The 19,602-nt window shown below is 38.0% G+C and overlaps 1 protein-coding gene across 4 annotated transcripts in view; it reads right to left on the bottom strand.

Annotated features, from left to right (window-relative positions):
• The window catches only part of P2RY6 (pyrimidinergic receptor P2Y6), a 56,803-nt gene extending 38,228 nt beyond the window's left edge, over window positions 1–18,575 (bottom strand). For all 4 annotated transcript variants that reach the window (XM_072402053.1, XM_072402061.1, XM_072402080.1 and 1 more), the window contains exon 1: window positions 18,311–18,575. The gene's annotated coding sequence lies outside the window, so the exon portion shown is untranslated. The remainder of the gene's footprint in view (window positions 1–18,310) is intronic.
• Window positions 18,576–19,602: the final 1,027 nt, after the last annotated feature.

Raw genomic sequence — 19,602 nt, 5'->3', positions numbered from 1 at the left:
CGACTCTTTGCTTTGTTGCAGTTTGTGGTTGTATCTTTTGATTTGCTTCAATCCACATACAAGTGTTCCACTTTGCACCGTCATTCAGTTGCAATTTCACTTCTTCAATCGTAGGCTCTTTTGGAAACAATCCAGGACGACGAGTACAGCTTGGAGGTTTTGGCTGTAAAGCGGTTTGTGGTTTTATATAAAACTGCTGAAGACAGCAGGAGAGGGAACATCACTCAGTACACTTCCTCTGCTCTTCACTAAAGGATCTGCAGACCTAAAATTTCAGCTGGTTGATATAGGAGAGCTGTAAGTTCCATTTACATTGGGGTGGATTCCAGGAGTTTATTATAACTATGGGTACTGGAGAGAAAAACACTTAACAGCATTTTAAATTGTATTTCTGGACACCATTATGCTAAGTCTGACATTATCTATTGAATTATATTTATTTGATGCAATGATATATTGCAACGCACCTGTTTACCCTAATACAAGCAAAAAAATGTCATATATATCCCAAAAATGAACTAATATACAAAGCCCACAATGTATTCTTATACAATAATAAACACATAGAAAGCAAGATAAGCAATCTTTTTCTTGCTCAACATAACAGTGTTCCCTATCTGGAGCTCACCTTCCATCTAACCTTCCCTCTATCAAAAGGCGTTACCATATTTTCCTTAGCGGGTCTCATTTATTCGTCCACATTCAAACATCCAACATCCAAATAGTAATTTAAGGCCAGGATGTTGTAATGCTGATGGGTCCCCATCGCATTGAACGATGCAGGCTGAATGATTGGAGGCACTTGGAAAATGCTTTTCTATTGCTACTTTAAAATAAAGCTAAAACCATTTCTTCCTATTTTCTGGGTTTGGGTTAAAAAAAACAAAAGATGTTACTGAACTAGTGTCTTCTCTGGAACATTTCAGTGTTCAACTACAATCATTGGCATATCACTTTAGACGTTTTAGGGTGCTTCCTTGTAGGCTTTTTTTTAATTTTCTCTATAATAAGTGACTGCAACTCCCCAGGAGCATGCAAGAATTGTCTAGCATTCACTGATTTAAGTGCCTCCAGGTTATTGTTATTAATATATTATTATTATTATTATTAATAAACAGCATTTATATAATGCCAACATATTACGCAGCACTGTACATTAAATAGGGGTTGCAAATGTTAGACGAATACAGACAGTGACACTTAAAAACCAAAAGAATGTCCCACAGATGGCAATATGCCATCTTCCTATTCATTAAAGGTTTGTAGCATATTCCAAACAAAGTAGGGAATACAGCAGCCTGTAATATAGTTAATTTATTAAAAATAGGACACAAATAAAATATTGATAAAGAATCAGAGTGCACAAAAGCAATGCAACGTGCAAAATAAAAGTTCCCATTAGTCCGTATTCTGCCCTACACCTTTTGTCTGTTACGACTTTTTCGGGGGTGCTTTGTATATTTATATATATTAATATGCAATATACATAACAGAATTAAAAATTTGTATATAAAAGTTTGTCTTTAATCAAAGTGAAATTTAACCAATCCTTCTTGTGATGAAGATTCCATCAGAGAAATATGTGGTTTTGACATAAAAGCCCAAGACATTTGTTGCAGGAATAGTGTAAACAGTAACAGGATATTATTTTATTGAAAGCTTCAGATTTAAAGTATTAAACACTTTAAATAGGATTGACAAGTTAAAGCACATAAAAGATTCTACTCATTAGGTAACAAAATCAAATACAGGATTTGGCCTCAATGCAGCAACATGCAGATTGCAAAACACGTTACAGACTTGAGTAACAGCTGAACAGATGTGAAATGTAAGCAAATTACAAAAATTGTCTAAGATGCCGCAACCGCTTACTACTATAGCATGTGCTAGGCAGCATCTGGACCCCGTCACCCTGCTTGTCACTTTCCAGATGCTGACAGCCTAGAAGCCTCACTTGATCCTACAGGAGGAACGCCTGATGTTCTGGTTCTGGCACTGAATACATAAACCCATGTTTGGGCAGCTGGTGAAGCCAATAAATTAAAAAAAAAAGTTAAAAAAGTAAAAGTTAAATATACTTAAAATGAGTACAGAAAGTAGTGGGGGCCCTTTGTATCATCTTCCATAGCCCCCTGTACAACGGCTGGACGAAACATCAAATTAAATTTGTAATTTGCCCTGAAGGGACCAAGTACAAGTTCACTTTATGTGATTGTAGTCATTTTTCATATACAAAACAGAACAAATATTCCTTTAGTTCAGAGGTGACAAACTCAAATACACAGAGGGCCAAAATGAAAAACTTAGACAAAGTCACGGGCCAACCTTGAAAATTATTGAACAAATTGAGGAAATTTTTCCTTCTCATTAGATATAAAACCTTTTCATATGGAAACAAAAAGGTTTTGCTTCACATTCAAGCTGGAACAAGCCTATATTAGAGAAAGAGGCATAAAAATGTCTTGTAAAATTTTATTTAGGAAAAAAATTCTATGCCTCTTTCTATATTTGTAGCCTTCTGAGTTAAATTTCAAAGGTAACCTTTTTGCACAGGCTAACAATAATAATAACAATATTCTTCTATAAAAATCCAACAAAGTCCATGCCTTGGAGTAGCAAGGAAAAGTACAGCTGAGGGGGAATGCTGGAAATGTCAGACGCGGCCAATGCGGAGTGGCCCGCCGCTGGAACTCCCTCTTTATTGAAATAGCGCCGCTACTACAATTCCTGGCATTATTTGTGTCTATAAAACAGTCCAATGCAGGGCCACGCATAGGCAGAGAGCCTGCTGGTCTAAAGACACGAGTGATGCCGGGAATTGTAGTAGTGGCGCTATTTCAATGCAGCGGAGGGCCAGCTGCAATTCATATTTAGGATTCCTTTGGGGGCCAGATTTGAACACCCCGTGCCTTAGTTATCAAATTTCCTAATATCACCCCAGAGCATACTCCTAATAAATGGGTTGTATGACCTTGCGTTTAATTTTTCCTTTGAAATATACCGCCCTACTATCAAACTCCAAGCAGCCTCCAAGATTTAAGCCACCTAGGACCCATTATAGAGTTCATGGCTTACATATACAATGTCTACAGATGATATTACGACAACAGAATTTTTGGCCATTTAAATAATTTCCTAACCCCTGTAGGAGAATGGCAGCATCTGGAAAATCCAGGATTTGTAGGTTGAAAATCCCTGGCACAAGAATTTGGTTACTATGGCTATAGTAATCCCTATTGTCGTTAACGTCACCGACATTGGAATCTGAACTCTTTAATATGCAGTTACGCACAGCCCAAGAACACTCAAAAGTTCACTCAAGTTAATGTCATAGGAGTAACAGAGAAACCTCAGCTAGAGACCTGCAACCAACTCATTAAAATACCACAAATTTGAGTCTCTTGATCTTCTATTAATGGGATTGGGATGTAGGTTAGTGGGTCAGGTACAAAGGGAAATGCAGGGAAAAACGGCTGCCCGGAATCTCTACTTTCACTGAGCATAAAGAAATTAAAGGACCGCTGAATACATTTTTAGCCAAGTAAAACACTTCAAACAGCTTACTTTGTTTTGGAAAGAGATTTTGTAGACTTGTAGAATATTAAACAGGACTTTAGGTGAACTCCAGGAATAAGTTAAACCTTTAGCTGCAATGGGGTTACTCTCATACTGTAAGGGTGCTTGGGTCTAGGGTACACGTTTTAATAAACTTTAAATGAAAGCTAAATAAAGTTTAATAAAAAGAATTTGTCATGTTTATTTTTCGTATGGGTCGAAAAGATGGCTCTCCACGGACCACCTACATAGAAGCTGATATGAGGAGTTGAATTCTTGAATATTTTAATTATGTCCCTTTACAAATTAAGATGAAATAATTTAGATGCATATGTAGATGCTTCAAAACCCTAACAAAACACTTTGGGCTGATTAACTTAAGTAACATACAATACCCCTTGGAGGGTCCCTGGATTTCAGTGCCACCTGCCCCACTTTACCCAATGGTCCATCATACATAGAGGGTGTACAGGACTGCAGGGATAAGTCCTAGATGGGAGATATATTTCCACAGGGTATAGAGCATGGGCTATTTAAATGGGTGTGCACTGGGGAAAGAGTCCAGGGCCCTGAAGTTTACTAAAACACAAGAACCCTAGCAGAGTTGCCTCCACTATCCTGGACTCCTTCCCAAAGTGCACATCTGGTTTAAAGTGCCCATGCTCCATATCCTAGGAAAATATACCTCCCATCCAGGACCAATCTATGCAGTCCTGTACAGGGGATACTTGGCAACCAATATACTTTGTATACGATTGGGAGCAGAAGGCATAATATTGCAACTAGGACATACTAGTCTTTCTTCTTGAAGAAGCCCATCTTGCGAAATGTAAAAATATGTAATAACAAATATTTACACATTTCAGGGACAACTGAAAAGGACTTCTCCTTATGAAGCTGATGCTTTGGGTTGTAGGTGAGGCCTAACCATCAGTTAATAAAAGTACAGTTATGCAATCCAGCCATGGAGCAGATCACCAGGCCAAAACCACCACATTAAGCAACTGGTCGATTTTGCTAACTACACCACAACCTGTGTACAAATCTGGTGTTTGAGTTATTAATAGTCTTTGCTGGTCTAAAGATCTTTTTAAAGAAATAATAAAGGGCAGAAAAAAACAAAATAGAGATTTTAAGAACTTTGTGGACTGTACAATGGAAAACATGAGGACACTACTAAGCTATTACAACTCTAGTTAACTTGAGTATAGGAACATCCGGTTGGTAGCATTTAAATGCTTAGGATCAAAGGATTTTGTGTAACTTATAATAACTTTAATTTAAACTAATGGGGCTGCATCTTCAAAACCCTGATGACAGCTTTTCATACTCACGGCAGCTACACTGGCAAATTGAATATCAATCATGTTATGTCATCCACCCACCTATTGTATTGTTATCCTGTCCTGTGATTTATTATGTGTTTGCACTCTCAATATTGATTAAAGGCCACGTTGTAGCATACAAGTTGGTTCATTAAAATGAAAGGTAAACTAGAGTGCATTGAGGAGGAAAATGTTCACACCATGAGCTAACACAATCATCATTCTTGTTAATAGAGAGTTCATGTACACCATGAAAAACAGAAAAGAAGGAAAGATAGAAAAGGGAAATAAATGAGTAATGGGTAAAGGAAGAAGGAAAGCAAGAGATAAAGTACAAAAGGAAGGAAGAAAAGAGCAAAAAAGAGAAAGGGTGCAAGAGACATCGATAGCAATGAAAAGAAGATTGCTTACTTTTTCCAAAAGTATAAAAACAATTTTCAAGGAATAAAGAAAGGAAGGAAACAGATAACGAAAAATGGAAACAACGTTAAAAAATAAAAGAATAGAAAACACAAGCAAGCAAAAATAAAACATGAAGAAAGTAGAGAATTATGGAGCAAGGAGGTAAATGGGAAAATAAAAATATAAGAAAAAATATAAAAAGAATAAAAAAAGAATAAAATGGAGGAACCAAAAGAAGAAAGTAGAGAATAGAAGAAGGAAAGAATAGAATGGATAGGAAAGCAGAAAGCAGGAAAAGTGTTCTTATTTAACAAATTAATATAGGTCACATATATTTACATGTAAAAAAAAACAATTTACTTAACATGCATATTTTTTTTTTTTTTAATGACATAGCACCTCAAACAGCACAGATAAACATTGCAGAGCAGGAGATAAAGAAATGTGCACATACAACAGCTTGAGATATGACCAAACTTATGTACACACATATGTTTCTAACCGATCCTCTTTTCATACAAAATCTCTTTTTTCTTATTTGCTCCTCATATTTCTATAAATTAAATACTACTTGAGTATTAAAATGTTATATGTGGCTTAATATGGTCTGCAAACTTGGAATTATTGTATTTGGGATTTTCAAATGCTTGAATAAAAAAAGAAGTGGTAAATAAAAGGGTAATTGGGTTTAACCGATTTTACACTTACTTTTCATGTGTTTCCTCTTTGAAACTGTGCAGAGGATAAAGAGGAAGATGGAAATGAGTACAGCCAGGTTGTAAGCGGGTCTAAACACAACATTTGTATAATATTTTATTAAATGAGGACACAGACAACAATAAGGTCATTTTCATTGCTGGCACAGGAAAAGATTACTGTTATCTGGTTACTGTGCCCTATGAGGACCATTCTTTATATTTTTTTGATATAGTTATGCTACAAAACAACTAAAAACTTGTAAGTTAGTTGATTCTGAGCAGTTTTCAACTCTATTCTCTTTTAATGAAAAAAAGATAACTGGTGATATCGGGCAATTTTTTCGGTGCTTTATTTTATAAGACACTAAATGAAAATACTGCTGTAAGGAAGACCTGCTACTGGCCCCGACTTCATTACTATGTCCTGTAGTAAAATTGGAACAAGTCAGAGAAACCACAATGCATTGTAGGAGACCAGGAATCTGACACTCCTGGAAGTGTCAAATTCTTCAAAATCTTCTGGTATCGGTATGGCTTTGCTCCTGCAGAGATCAGCAGGAAGACACAAGTATTATAATGTCTTCCTTGCAGCTTTTTGTTCTACGTTTCATTTTAGGAAAAAAAAAAAAAACTCCAAGGCCACCTGTCTTATTTATCATTGATTTACTACTTAGTGAGCCACTAGTATGAGCCTGCAAAAAATCCTTTCCTAACAGGTTATTTTTAAATATGATATACATACATCTTTAATTCATCTGTCATCACTAACAGACTGGAACTCCACTGGCTTCCCGGAGGTTGTTGCATCACAACATCTGGCACAGACTAGGTAGAGGACCAGTAGCATATCAGGCTAAGCAAACACAAATCATAGAACTGCATACTAAAGCCTTTGTGAGATTTCACTCACCGGTCTTTCCCACTGCTAACACATTCATGGTCTAATCTTCACGCCTTTCTGGCTTTCCTGAATACTTGTTTTCACTGTGATCAAATTCCTGGTAGTCAGACACCCAAGAGAGGAACTTGTGTCCCTTTCTCAAGAGTAGAGCAAAACAATCACTTGTTGAATCAGCATAATTATTTATCTCCCGAAAAAAAATGGACACCAAATTTGGAATAACTAAAACAAATACATAATTTTGTTTTAATGTGACAAAATATTAGAAGTCTCATGTATCCTTGTTCATGAAAAAATTACAAGATTCTATGTCCAATTTTAAAGCCATGTGGTCCCCATGGATTTATGGGGTTCTCCACCATTTTAAGGCTTTTTAATTCCCCTGAGATGGAATTCTGTCCATGCTTTAATCATTTTCAATTACCTAACACCCATTACACCGTTACTCCGTTGCCATTTTTCTGATAACATGCCATTTCATTTTTCTTCTTCCTCTTGATACCCACCTCCCATTTTTCTGTTCCCACGCTATTTCGCTTTTCCTCTTACTTCTCTTCCTCTGTCTTTTTCTAAAGCAACTTTTTTCTTTACTCTTAATACATTGATTACATTTTTCAGGGTTAGTGCACCAGGTTGCACCTCATTTTTTATGATCTCTATAGCTGTGGCCTTGTCCCACCGGCCTTTCCCAGTTGAGGATTGTTTCGTCAGTAAATCATTTGAACTTGACTCATCAATGCCTACTTTTGCTGTGTATTTTTTCTTCTTGTTTCTGAGGATTTAATAAAATGATTTGAAAGAAACAATTAGATCCTATATTTCGCAAGAAATTCTCCAAGCATGATTAAGTGTTTTCTGCAGAATTTTTTTACATATGAGGTAAAATAGTACTGAGGAGCAGGAGAGATCACGCACGGCTTAGCTTTGATTGCCAGAATACCCGGCAATCGCAGCTCTCCCTGAGCATGTTGGGACTGAATGAACTCCCACGTGCCTGTGCAGGTATTATGTCCTCCTGGCCACCAAGATAGGCAAAGATCTAGCGACCAAAGAAAAAAAGGGAGAAGACGGATTTAGTTTGGCTTTATTTGGTTGTAGTTCTGGAGCATGCAGATGGATGTTTGACAAACTATTTAACCTCCCTGGTGGCATTCCTGAGTGTGGCTTGGGGTGAATTTTCTTTACCAAAAGCGGTAACCCCTAGCCACACTCAGGGGAATTTCTGGGTGGAAAATTGTTCCCAGTTCCAGCTCTTTAATTATAACGCCAGGGGGGTTAAACCAAAGATCTGAACAATGATGTAAAGAAGGGCATTCCATGATCACTGCTTTCAAAACCTTGCAATTATGAGTTTTGAAACTTTCGATACAGAGAGTAACACTGTATAGGTGAATGCGACCAACAACAAGTTAGTGACTGTGGCTTCCTATTCGCAACCAAACTCCAAGACCAAGAGTCGTAAATGGGTCATCCATGTCAGCCCCGAATTACTATCCCTAAAAAGGGATTAGGGCCTACAACATCATACGTTCTGACATTTTAGCCCCAGCAATTCAACAACAATATTCACATCTGCTGCCAGGTAGCTTGAAAAATTCACACTAGTCACAACTTTTCTTCTGTCCCACCATGTTCTTGAATAATTACCATCGATCTTGGCACATTTCATGACATTCTAAAAATTTGACCAGGGTTTCCAAGTTGCCCATGTGAATATAAATGCTGAGTTATGTTCCTGACACTAATTAGAATTGAGGAAACCATTTGCATGATAGGTAAAATGTGATATGAACGTAGTCCAGCTGAATTGATTTAACCGCTACAAGATATACCATGGTTGGGATGTATTTTTTTAAACTGAATCCAGTTAATTGATAATTGATATATTTGATATATCATATTGATATATTCAACTTCAGTACTGAACCTTCAAATGTTTCCCCATATTTCAAAGATTACTAATTTTAGCTTTGACAATGTCTTTTTTGCTTGCAATACAGGAGGTTTAGCTAATTTCAGAAACACCTAGTGAACTTATATCTATAACATGTCATATTAAAAAAAAAACTTTACTTTTTGTTCAGTGCATCTTTTCCATTATTACAGTTTCTTCATTTGTTTCAGTTATTTAGGTCACAGTATTTTATCACAACCTTATCAAAGATTTTTTTGATTGTATTGGATGTTATCTTTAAATTTAAATTTTACCACCATTTAAGGATAGGACCTCAAAAATTCATGCAGTTAGATTACAATGTAGATATCCATGTGCCATATACCTAGCAGCAAGTGCATACTCATGGCTAGCTAGGGTTAAGGAATATAGATGTCTGCAATAGGATGTATCAGTGTGGGTAGATGTGAAGTCTAGAATAATTTTAAGGGAAACTTTATGCAATATTCCCCCAGCAGCTATTCTTCTTACCACATCATGATAGTGGAGAGTCCCATATAATTCAGCTGCCATGTTTCCACTACCTTTTTACATCTTCAGTACAGCTATGGCTACCAATCACCCGTTCCGTAATGACCCATGGAATCAGAATTTATTCTAAAGATGACACAAACAGGTTTCAGGGGTAAAATTATCACAGGATTATTGCTAACTGTGATTAAAGTCTCTGATTTCAGCAGACTGTAGACTGCACCAATCCAATGATTCAGGTTCATAGTTTAATGAGTGGGCTGGAAATGGCTTACAGTCACCGGAAGCTGCAATGCTCCAGGCAGAGGAGACTGATGTCACCGTCTATGTACAGTATGTGTGTGAATCACAGGGTGTGAGAGGTGGCAAAATACTTATTTCTATGCAGATTGTATTATAGAGTTATATTGAAAACTCACTTTATGGGTCATGTTTGAATTCATAAATGATTATTTGATTGATGACATTTGTTTATTTGTCTTCTTCTCTGATATGTGTGCATACATTTATCTCTGTATACAATTGCATTATTTTTAGGAACCGTAACTCGGAGAGGATGATACCTTCCACCTAGCAGATATGTTTGCAGTTTTGTTATTACAATAAACGATCAGGACAAGTTGTTGATACAACAGCCACAAATCTGCCTAAGCACGGACAGGTACTTGATTTTATCTTGATAAGACATAGATCTCTTCCTCCATTTCAGCCAGTGTCTGTTTCACATTCACACTATGGATTAACCTCGGTTGTCAGTCCAAGGTCTTTCTTGTGCGTCTCTATGCTAAATCTATTTATGAGAAGAAACCATTAACTATAATGTCCATCCACCACCGACCTTGACAGGGCCCTGAGGTCCCAAGATCAAAAAATGGCTGTAAAATTCAACCGGTGGGTTCAGAATTGGCTTTTAATAGGAAAGCTGATTTTTACTCTTGTTCCCATTTCTGTGATGACCCATTGCACCAGCTATGGTGACTAGTGTTGGTGTTGGAATTCGGGCTGTCCTTATATGCGACCCAAAAATGGCTGTTCAATTTGGGTAGACCCAACCCGAACAAAACCGAGATTTGTTGGTAAAAATTTGGATAAAAAAATGTAAAATAATGTGTTAAAAAAAGGAAAATTAATGGTAAATTAATTTATTGAGTGTTTGTGTTTATTTAACTCATTTTTTTACAGGTTATCCTACAATGACATGATATCTCTTACTCTGTAACACACTTTCCATTTGTTACATTTTTCTATTATCCACTGCGAGAAAAATGTAACAAATGTATCATATTACTGTGCGTGTTACAGAGGAAAAGATACTTGCATAATCTGCTGCAATCATTGAGAAGAGTGTGCGTTCCCCAGGGCACTAAAGGTTTATTAACCTGTAATGCCCAGGGGATCGTAGTGGAACTGCACAGTTCATCTGCAGCTCAGTTCCCACGGTCACATGACCGTGGGAACTTTGCGGTCACAGCTGTGACTGCAGGCAATCCCCGGGCACTAGAGGTTGAATGGGGACAAGTTTCCCCATTCATCACATCTAGTGCCTTGTGTTCTTGGATAGAGAAACTCTATCCAAGAACACATAGTACTAGCAACAGCAATCAGGATCGCTGTTGTAGTTCTGTGGTATGTGTTCCTGAATAGAGTTTCTCTATCCAAGAACACAGAGCTCCCTGTATTGTTGGATTGAGAAACTCTATCCAAGAACACATACAACTAGTAAAAGGCTGAAAGAGCAATCTGATTGTTCTTGCCAGCCCTTAATAGTCCCTAAAAATAACCCGAATTCCCCCACTATTGATTTCAATGGTGTTCAAATTCAGCATTCGATCACCCAAACAAAATCTCACCATTCGATCTTCAATCTCAAATCGAATAGTAAGATTTTCGACCAACTCTAATGGTGACCAAAAAATAATTTCTTGCATGCTTCCTGTTTGGCTTGCTTGTCTATTCTGACCACTTGGAAGGCTCATGGGCAATCCTTACAAAATGTGACATCAACAACAGCATAAACATAAATTCATATTATCTAGGTCGCACAAAAAAGTATCATGCTATAAAGAGACACTGGCAGCTTCTCATCTCTGTAGTCAACCTCTAGAACAGACTTTCCTGAGTTTTTTAACATGCGGAAACTTGTGAAATACCTTTCACGTCTTAGAGAATTCCTGGTACAATTACGTATTCCACAGCTCACAGTACATACGCATGGTAGCCATTGGGCAGCACGGTGGCTCAGAGGTGGCACTCAGGCCTTTGCAGCCCTAGGTCCCAGGTTAGATTCTCGGCCAGGACTCTATCTGCATGGAGTTTGTAGGTTCTCCCTGTGTCTGCGTGGGTTTCCTCCCACATTCCAAAAACATGCAGTGAGGTTAACTGGCTTCCCTTTAAAATTGGCCTTAGACTGTATCAATGACATATAACCACGGTAGGGACTAGATTGTGAGCCCCTTTGAGGGACAGTTAGCGACACAACTACGGACTATGTACAGCTCTGCGTAATATGATGGCGCTATAAAAATACTGTGTAATATTATTAATTGGGAAGAAGGCCCCTCTTACCGATAACTAAAATAACCATTGGTGTCAGTTTAACTGACCTGAGGGGCACAAATTGCTCAATGCTAAAAGAACCCCTAGCCACCTCAGGAGGAACCCCAGGGTTCCAATGGAATCTTAGTTGAGAAACACTGCTCTAGAAGGTCCTTGAGGAGCAGCTTTGGTCATCCGAAGGGGCTTTAATGTGAAATGCAAGGTATCGGGAATTATTCACCACCTGTGATGTTGAATAAGCTTAACTCCTCCTTTGGATACCTTTAACATTTGCCCTAATTCAATGGGGCTGATTTATTAAAGCATGGACAGGATACACTTTCATCAGTGAAGCTTAGTGATCCAGCAAACCTGGAATGGATTTCTTCAAAGTAATTTGCTTTGAATCCTGGACCAGATCCTTAACGGTTTTCTGGATCACCCATCTTCCTTTTCAACCTTGGAGAGCTTTAGTAAATCAGGCCCTTTGACTTTTGTCTAATGAATTGACACCCTACATGCCTGCCAGTGATGCAACCCTATGGTCTTCAACCTGGAATCTGTCCAGCTAACGGCAAGACAACCCAATATGCTACCGCCTGGAATCCATCATGCAGATCTGAAGGATCAGATTCTTCTAGAGCCTGAATCACAATAAGAACCATTCAGGATGTCCTGGTAACACAGGCGATACAACAAAAACCATGCCACACCTGATATCCAGCAGTATAGCCAATACCATTCATATTTTTACCTTTTATTGAATGAAAGTTTGCATGTTTTTTTTTTTTTTTATAATAATATTCTCGGTTGGTAATCAAACACACACTGTATAAAGGACCGCTGCAATGATCTCATGTGTCTGAGCTATTTGCAAGCTGTTGTTGACAGATTTAAGTGTGTGTTAGGTTTGGCTATTAATACGTTTTGAAATGCAAAGTGGAGTCATTTGCCAGTTGGCAGAATCACTGACCTGCAAGTATTTATATTGTCATATCAAGTATTATGTAAACAGGATCATATAAATGACTGTTGGTTTAAGGTTTGTACAGTTCAGTGCTGTGTTTACCCATTAGACAGTTACACCAAGAGGACCCCCTGCATTGTTGTAAATACATTTCATTTATGTATCTGCTGTAGAAGATCTTTTCTGTTTTTGAACATTTTGAAAAGACATTTCTTCTCCACTTAACCAGCATCTTCAACCTGCCACTTGATGCCCCAACATATATTGATTGAAAATATTTATAAATGTCCAACATGCGTAAGGTATTGCTGTTTATCGGTACTTTTAAAAATCCAAAATAAAGAATGTTTGAAAAAAATATTTAAAAATGCGTATACTTTTTATTCATTTTTTAATGACTTCCATGGTGGTGGGCAGTCATGAATGATGCAAGGAGCAGCACTGATGTGAGGTGCACCTGCACTGTTCTCTGCATTGGTATAGTTCATCCTCCTTCCCCAGGAGGCAGAGCCATGATGTTCTGCACTTAATATTAGGGTAATGATGCTGGGAAACTAAACCTGGGCTCTACATGTTGTCAAGTTTCTAGCGAGACACTCCTGGGATTTTGGACTCTAACATGCGTGTCCATGGCCTATGGGTTTTTCTGATGCATCTAGGAATGGCATCTGGGGGTGTTATCTGCATAGTCTACCATTGCTGACCACTCTCTGAATTAGCTGAAAATGCTGATTAGGAAATACAGAACTCCTAATCTACATCTGGGTCAGATGGCCATTAGACTAAAATAACAGCCAGGGAACCAGTATGACAGCCTACTGAACTCATGGAGGTACTCTACCCAATGACTATAGTGAAATCTAACTCCAACCTAAACTTTTTTTTTAATTTTAGAAAGAATAAAGATCCATTGGTAATATGGTCACCAAAACAAGAACAAGCATATAATTATAATCAAAACGTTTAAAAATTTTAAAAAAATGTATTTAGCCCACAGTAATAATAACCACAGACTCTTCAACAGAAAAAAGGAAATTGCTGCAGTCTGTGTACCCGCTGTAGGGGAATTTACTTTCTAATAGAGACAATTCGGTACAAAAATGAAGAAAAGGAAGAAAAAAAACAAGAACATTTATTGCCCTTTCCCCATGAAGTGGTATTGCACCCTTTGTCCATCTGCACATTGCATAAAACGTTGGCTTATTTGTAGTGTGCTGACCAAGGTATTGTACAACACATGACATTAGCCAGTGTCTGCAGAAGGTAAATAGTGCAATCCACAAGAAATATATATAAACTCTGCAACCTTGGCAAATGACCATCAGATATGCACTACAGGTCACTATTATCACACATACACAAGTATACAGATGAAGACTTTAAATGCAATCACACTCCATACAACAGAACACAGGGCTTAGGATGCATTCATTCTTCTCTAGCGAACACACATAAGTAGGTCTCATATCTAATCAATTTCCATTAAAAACATAGAGGCTCATATGTAGACATTGCAGGTCACAGTTAAATCTGAGCGTTGTATATCAGTGTATGACTCAACTACTAAAACCTGAATTAACACTTTTGGGTGGTCTGTTCTTTTAACCCATTCACTGTCAGTGGCATTTGACCCTCTCATCCTGCCAGGTAAGTTTAAATAAATCTAAAATCAAAGATTCAAATCTAATAATATCTATAAAAAGTAGGTTAAAAGTTTTTTACAGTTGTATCAGCAACTTTTATTTAAATCTGCACTCTAGTCAGAAACTTCCCCCTGTGTAGTGACCTTTAGTACATTTGTATACCAGGCCCTGTATGTAATATTTCTTCTTACCCCTAGTGATGTCATTACAGGGGCTGCAAAAGTTCCATCTTTGGAAGGCAGGAGGAGGAGTCCATAGTGCCTGCCAGTCTCTGTAACTAGTAACCAATCAGAGGCAGGGAAGGTGGCGGTCCATACAGGGAAGACAAGGACAGCTCCGTACAGTCACCCTGCTTACCATAACCCATACATGGTGCTCATACTCTGCAGACATATTGTTTATTATAATATGCAGGAAACACTGTATCTATTCTATTTACTGTAATCAGAACAAGATTCTCCCAGTGTGTTATCACTGTACTCTTGGCAAACCTAAAACTTACTCCATATCTCCCTCCAGCTATGCTGAATTAATTCCCCAGTTTTTACCAACCATTTTTAATCTATTTTTCTCTGCCACTGTTTATATACAATATATCACAAATCCTAGCCATTTACTCGTACATTTGCTGTCGCTTTTGTGACTCCACAGAGTGTTAATTTAGCAGTTTAGTAAGTTTTAGGTGAAATAAATACTATGACAGAAGAACAGTAACATTAAACAAGGACAGGAGATTTTTCAGCTCACATCACTGCCTCTCACACACTGTATCAGCACAAAAGCATTGCTGGAAGGACTACACTTTCATGCAGATAGCCCTAGAAAATACCTGAAACTAAAAAACTGGTAGAACAGAAAGCATATAGTTGAAAGGGAACATGTGAACTTTAGTAACACCTGTAATTTTGCGTTTACTATGTGAAAAAAACTTGTCTTTGGAATTACCTAATAAAGCCATAAATTGCAGTAAAATGTTTTACAAACCTATATTTCACAACTACCTCTCAACTGGAGGGACTGTTTCTCTTTTGGAACTAAATTACCCCTTTTGCCTTTTTCTTCTCTGTTCCTTTTTTTTTTTTAAGATTTCTACAGCTTTGCCAGACAAGACAGCCATACTTACATGGCAGGAGACTTATTTTTCTCAGATACAGTTCGGTAACATTTACAGGTCTGGTCCCTCCCCTAGCTTGTTACTGGACAGTAAAATAGGAAGCAGCAGACTGATGTCCTCATCTCTCTGCAATTCTGTTCTTTCTTCCTTTAACATTAGTATGCCCTTTGCACTGATGCACACCCAGTGTTCTCCCCGGCCTCTTTTAGCTGGGCGTACCACCCGGCACTTTTCAGTAACCACCTGCCTGTTTTTGGGTGGTTACTGAAGAGTTGGGTCACAATACAGGGGCTATCACTTACCTAGCGCTTCTTTCCCCACTTGGCTTAAAAACAATTCTGGGTTGAACATTGACATCCAATTGTGTGCTGCTCCCTCCCACCTCCTGCCAATCTTATATGTGCTGGACTAGGACTGTAAAGGTCCATGTCCTGGTCAAATTTCAGGACCTACACTCTTTAAAAAAAAATACATTAACATTTAAAAGCGTGATATATTCATGAATGCAGAACTGTATAATTACATGTCCTTTAATTGTCTGGAAATCAGCTTAAACCAGCTATATTTTTCATATTCTATATTAACAATGGACATGTTCTTTGTCTCCATACCATAAGCTCAAAGTGTCCTTCATTCTCATCCAAAAAAAAAGTTTGACACCAACATCCTAGTAGAACATTTTAAAGTTCTCTTAAAAAGCAACACAAATAATAACGTTGTGGTTAATATGATCGGAGTAAATATGCTGGACAGACAAATCTCAGTTCTAGTTCACCGGGACTTGTTTTGTATGTCCACATGGTCTAATACAGAACCTACCACTTAGGCATGGAGATCTATTTTTGGTATGTACTGCACAACCTCATGAATATGTACGCGCAATGTACTTAACAGTGATGCTTATGTGGCTTTTGTGCGGTCACCATAACTAGAGTACTGTTTGAAATTCTACATTTGAGCCAAGTTTTTTTTTAGTTTTTAAGTTAAGTCCCAAATTAAGTGGGACAGATTTAGAGATTCAGGTATTCATGAAGGGCCATCACTGGGACAATAGTCCAATAAAGTCCTTTCTTTGTGACAGCAGGACAAGAAATGGGTAGTTGGGCTCGGGAAGGCAAGGTAAGTAATAAATATATGGACAGAAGTTTTAACCCTTCCTCACTCTACTAAAAATCCCCAGGATATCTTATTACTGGTCCATACTTGGGAACTCTTTGGATCCGACTTGGAGTCTCCTGCCGATTTCCCATCACTTGTCCATACCTGGGCATTCTCAGGATCTGGCCCTATGACTCCTGCAAACATCTCTGGATCTGGTTTGGAGACTTTTGGTAATCAGCTTGCCTGCCAGGTCTCTGAGCCGATTTTCTGTCTCTACTGCCATAGACAGACAGAAGTAGAGACAACATCATCATAACTCCTAAAAATGTGGTTTGCATGACTTGCAGAAGAAGTCTTTCTGTTCTGAAAGCTCTTGTAACTCTTTAATGTCCAAGACAAACTCTGCAGTTGTTTCTTTTTGCAAAGCACAGCTTGCTCCAGAAGTAAATGAATGTCTAGGTTTCATAAAGATTTTTGTTTGCTTTGTTAGTGAATAACTCACAGTGGGGAGTTTATACAGTAACTGACACCACACTGCCTGATAATATGTTGAGACAAACATCTGTCCATATTGCATTTAATAAAATATTGTACCTGTTCTGACCTACAAACAAATTCAACAAATCTACAGTCCCTATCTTGTATGTAACCTGGGGACTACCTGTAAAGAACTCATAAAGGATGTGAATACATTTTTAGGACCCATTCACACTGATGCGTACTTATAAATCAAGTTAACACAAAGCATGATGTGAATGGCGACCCAACACACTTTTGGAATAATTGCCAATGCAGCTGCAGCACAGAAAACCAGAACCTACATAGCTTGCATTTCCCAATTTGCTGCATGTATGTATGTATGTATGTATGTATGTGTGTATGTGTGTATGTGTTAAGTTGTTCTACCTGACCACTTAAAATTTGTTGGCTGCTTTAATGAACAACCATGTTTTGCCTGACAGGGTGCTAGGGAAAGGTGATTTTGCAGTTACCAGCAGACATGAACACAGGGCAATCTGTATGGGCATCAGTAGGTGCCTATAGTTGAGATCTGCAGGGTTTATTTTAATACAGGTACATATGTTTTTGGCAGAGTCCTCTCCTCCTCCTGTGTCACTGTCTTTATCTGTCATTTGCAACCGCTAATTAATGTACAACACTGTGTTATATGTTGGCACTATATAAATACTGTTTATTGATAATAATAATAATAATATTATTGTTAATGCCCTTTCCTTTAAAAAAAAACTTTTCTGTTTTACTGAGCCTGCAGTTTTGGTACTTTTTGAGTTGCTGAGCAGAATGCAGTTTGCACTGTGTAACTTTGCCTTTAGTCTGATTTTCCTGATCTCTGTGCTTGTTTTGGTGTCTTACAAAGTACTGATATCAAAGAGCCAGGAAAGTAGCATTTTCAAAAGTAGATCAATGATGGCAGCATAATTTTCTCAGCACATTGATTGAGTGCAAACCATAAACTGGAATCCCCCAGGTTGCATTATCAGGGTTTGGATAAAGCACAATTTTCAGTGATCTTGCATAGTAAATCACCAGCCCCATGGCTATGATTGTTTTATAGAGCTGAACATTGGCTGCCACAGTTTATTTAGGAACTCCTTGCGGCAATAAAACAAAAATTTCACTTACCTTCACACCTAATCTGATGACTCCTTCCCATTCAAAGCAGAACTCAAAACTTTGCAGTATAAACTTTACACAGGCAATGCCCAACTCCTCCAGAATAGCCAAGGTCAGAACCAGCAATCAGATCCTCCAAAAAGTTCCACCTGTAATTGGAGCACACTTGGAATCAACTTGTTCTCTTAAATTTGTGCAGATCTGTGAATTACACAGGAGATACAAAATTACTGAATCTCCCAAACCAAGAGTTTCTTTTATAAGTGAGCATACAGTAGAGAGAGATTACAGTCTGAACCGCCTACAGCCCACTGTAGCTGAAGTTGAAGTTGAGTTTCCTCCCTCCCCATTCTGACACTGGAGCTGTCAACAGATCAGCAAAGCAGCAGCACATGTGAGCCTGAGCTTCATTCCCTGGCTGCACTGACATGTCAGCTGGGTGTCAGATCTCTGCTAATAAACCTGTTGGGATTTGCTGATGTCCTGGGGCAGGTAGACTGCGGCTAGGACTCCTCCTTTTACTTCAATATTCATATAAAACCGACAAAGACGTGTGCTGGGGCTACATTGGGCGCTTTTTAATTTGATGATTCTGCAGAGATTTATTAGGCAATCCCTAAAGGATTCCCAAATTTTTCCTTAACCCCCCTAGGGTTCTAATTCTGTCCATATTTCCATGCAAAAAGCGTTACATTCCTTTTGCATGGAAATTTATTTTACATTGTAGGCTGTAATTCTTAGGCATAACTCACTGAAATATATCCAATATTTAATAAATTTATTAATTAACTTTAAATAAAAAAACACAAAAATCTTTAAAAAAATATATAAAAATAGTGAAACATATAATATAAATGTACAGAAGCATGTATAATATATATATAATAAAATTATATATATATTTTTTAATGAATATTTCTTTGTATTGGACTCAATACAGCTATTTTGTATTGAATCCAATACAAAATTATTTGAATTTCCCGCCGCTCCTTCAGCCCGCACCGACATCACCGGGAAACTCCAGAGATCGTGACTGCAGTTCACGGCTGGAGATCGGAGGAGGACGACGTGACCCCAGGACCTGCGGGGACCAGCAGGATGCCGGGGGATAACAACGGAACAAGGTAATTAAGTTTTAAGCGACCCTGAGTGTGTGTGCCATTAATGGCACTCTTACATATCCATCAGGTAATGGGAATAATAGGGCACATCAATGCATTACAACACATGTGCCTATAACGGTAAACAAATAAATGATAAAGCAAGCTGTAGCCAAGTAAAAAAAGCACACGATGCAGTAT

This window comes from Pyxicephalus adspersus, chromosome 1 (genome assembly GCF_032062135.1).
Source record: "Pyxicephalus adspersus chromosome 1, UCB_Pads_2.0, whole genome shotgun sequence".
NCBI classification, from domain to species: domain Eukaryota; kingdom Metazoa; phylum Chordata; class Amphibia; order Anura; family Pyxicephalidae; genus Pyxicephalus; species Pyxicephalus adspersus.
The sequence above is the reverse complement of the archived record's forward strand: the minus strand, read 5'-3'. Positions and strand labels throughout refer to the sequence as shown.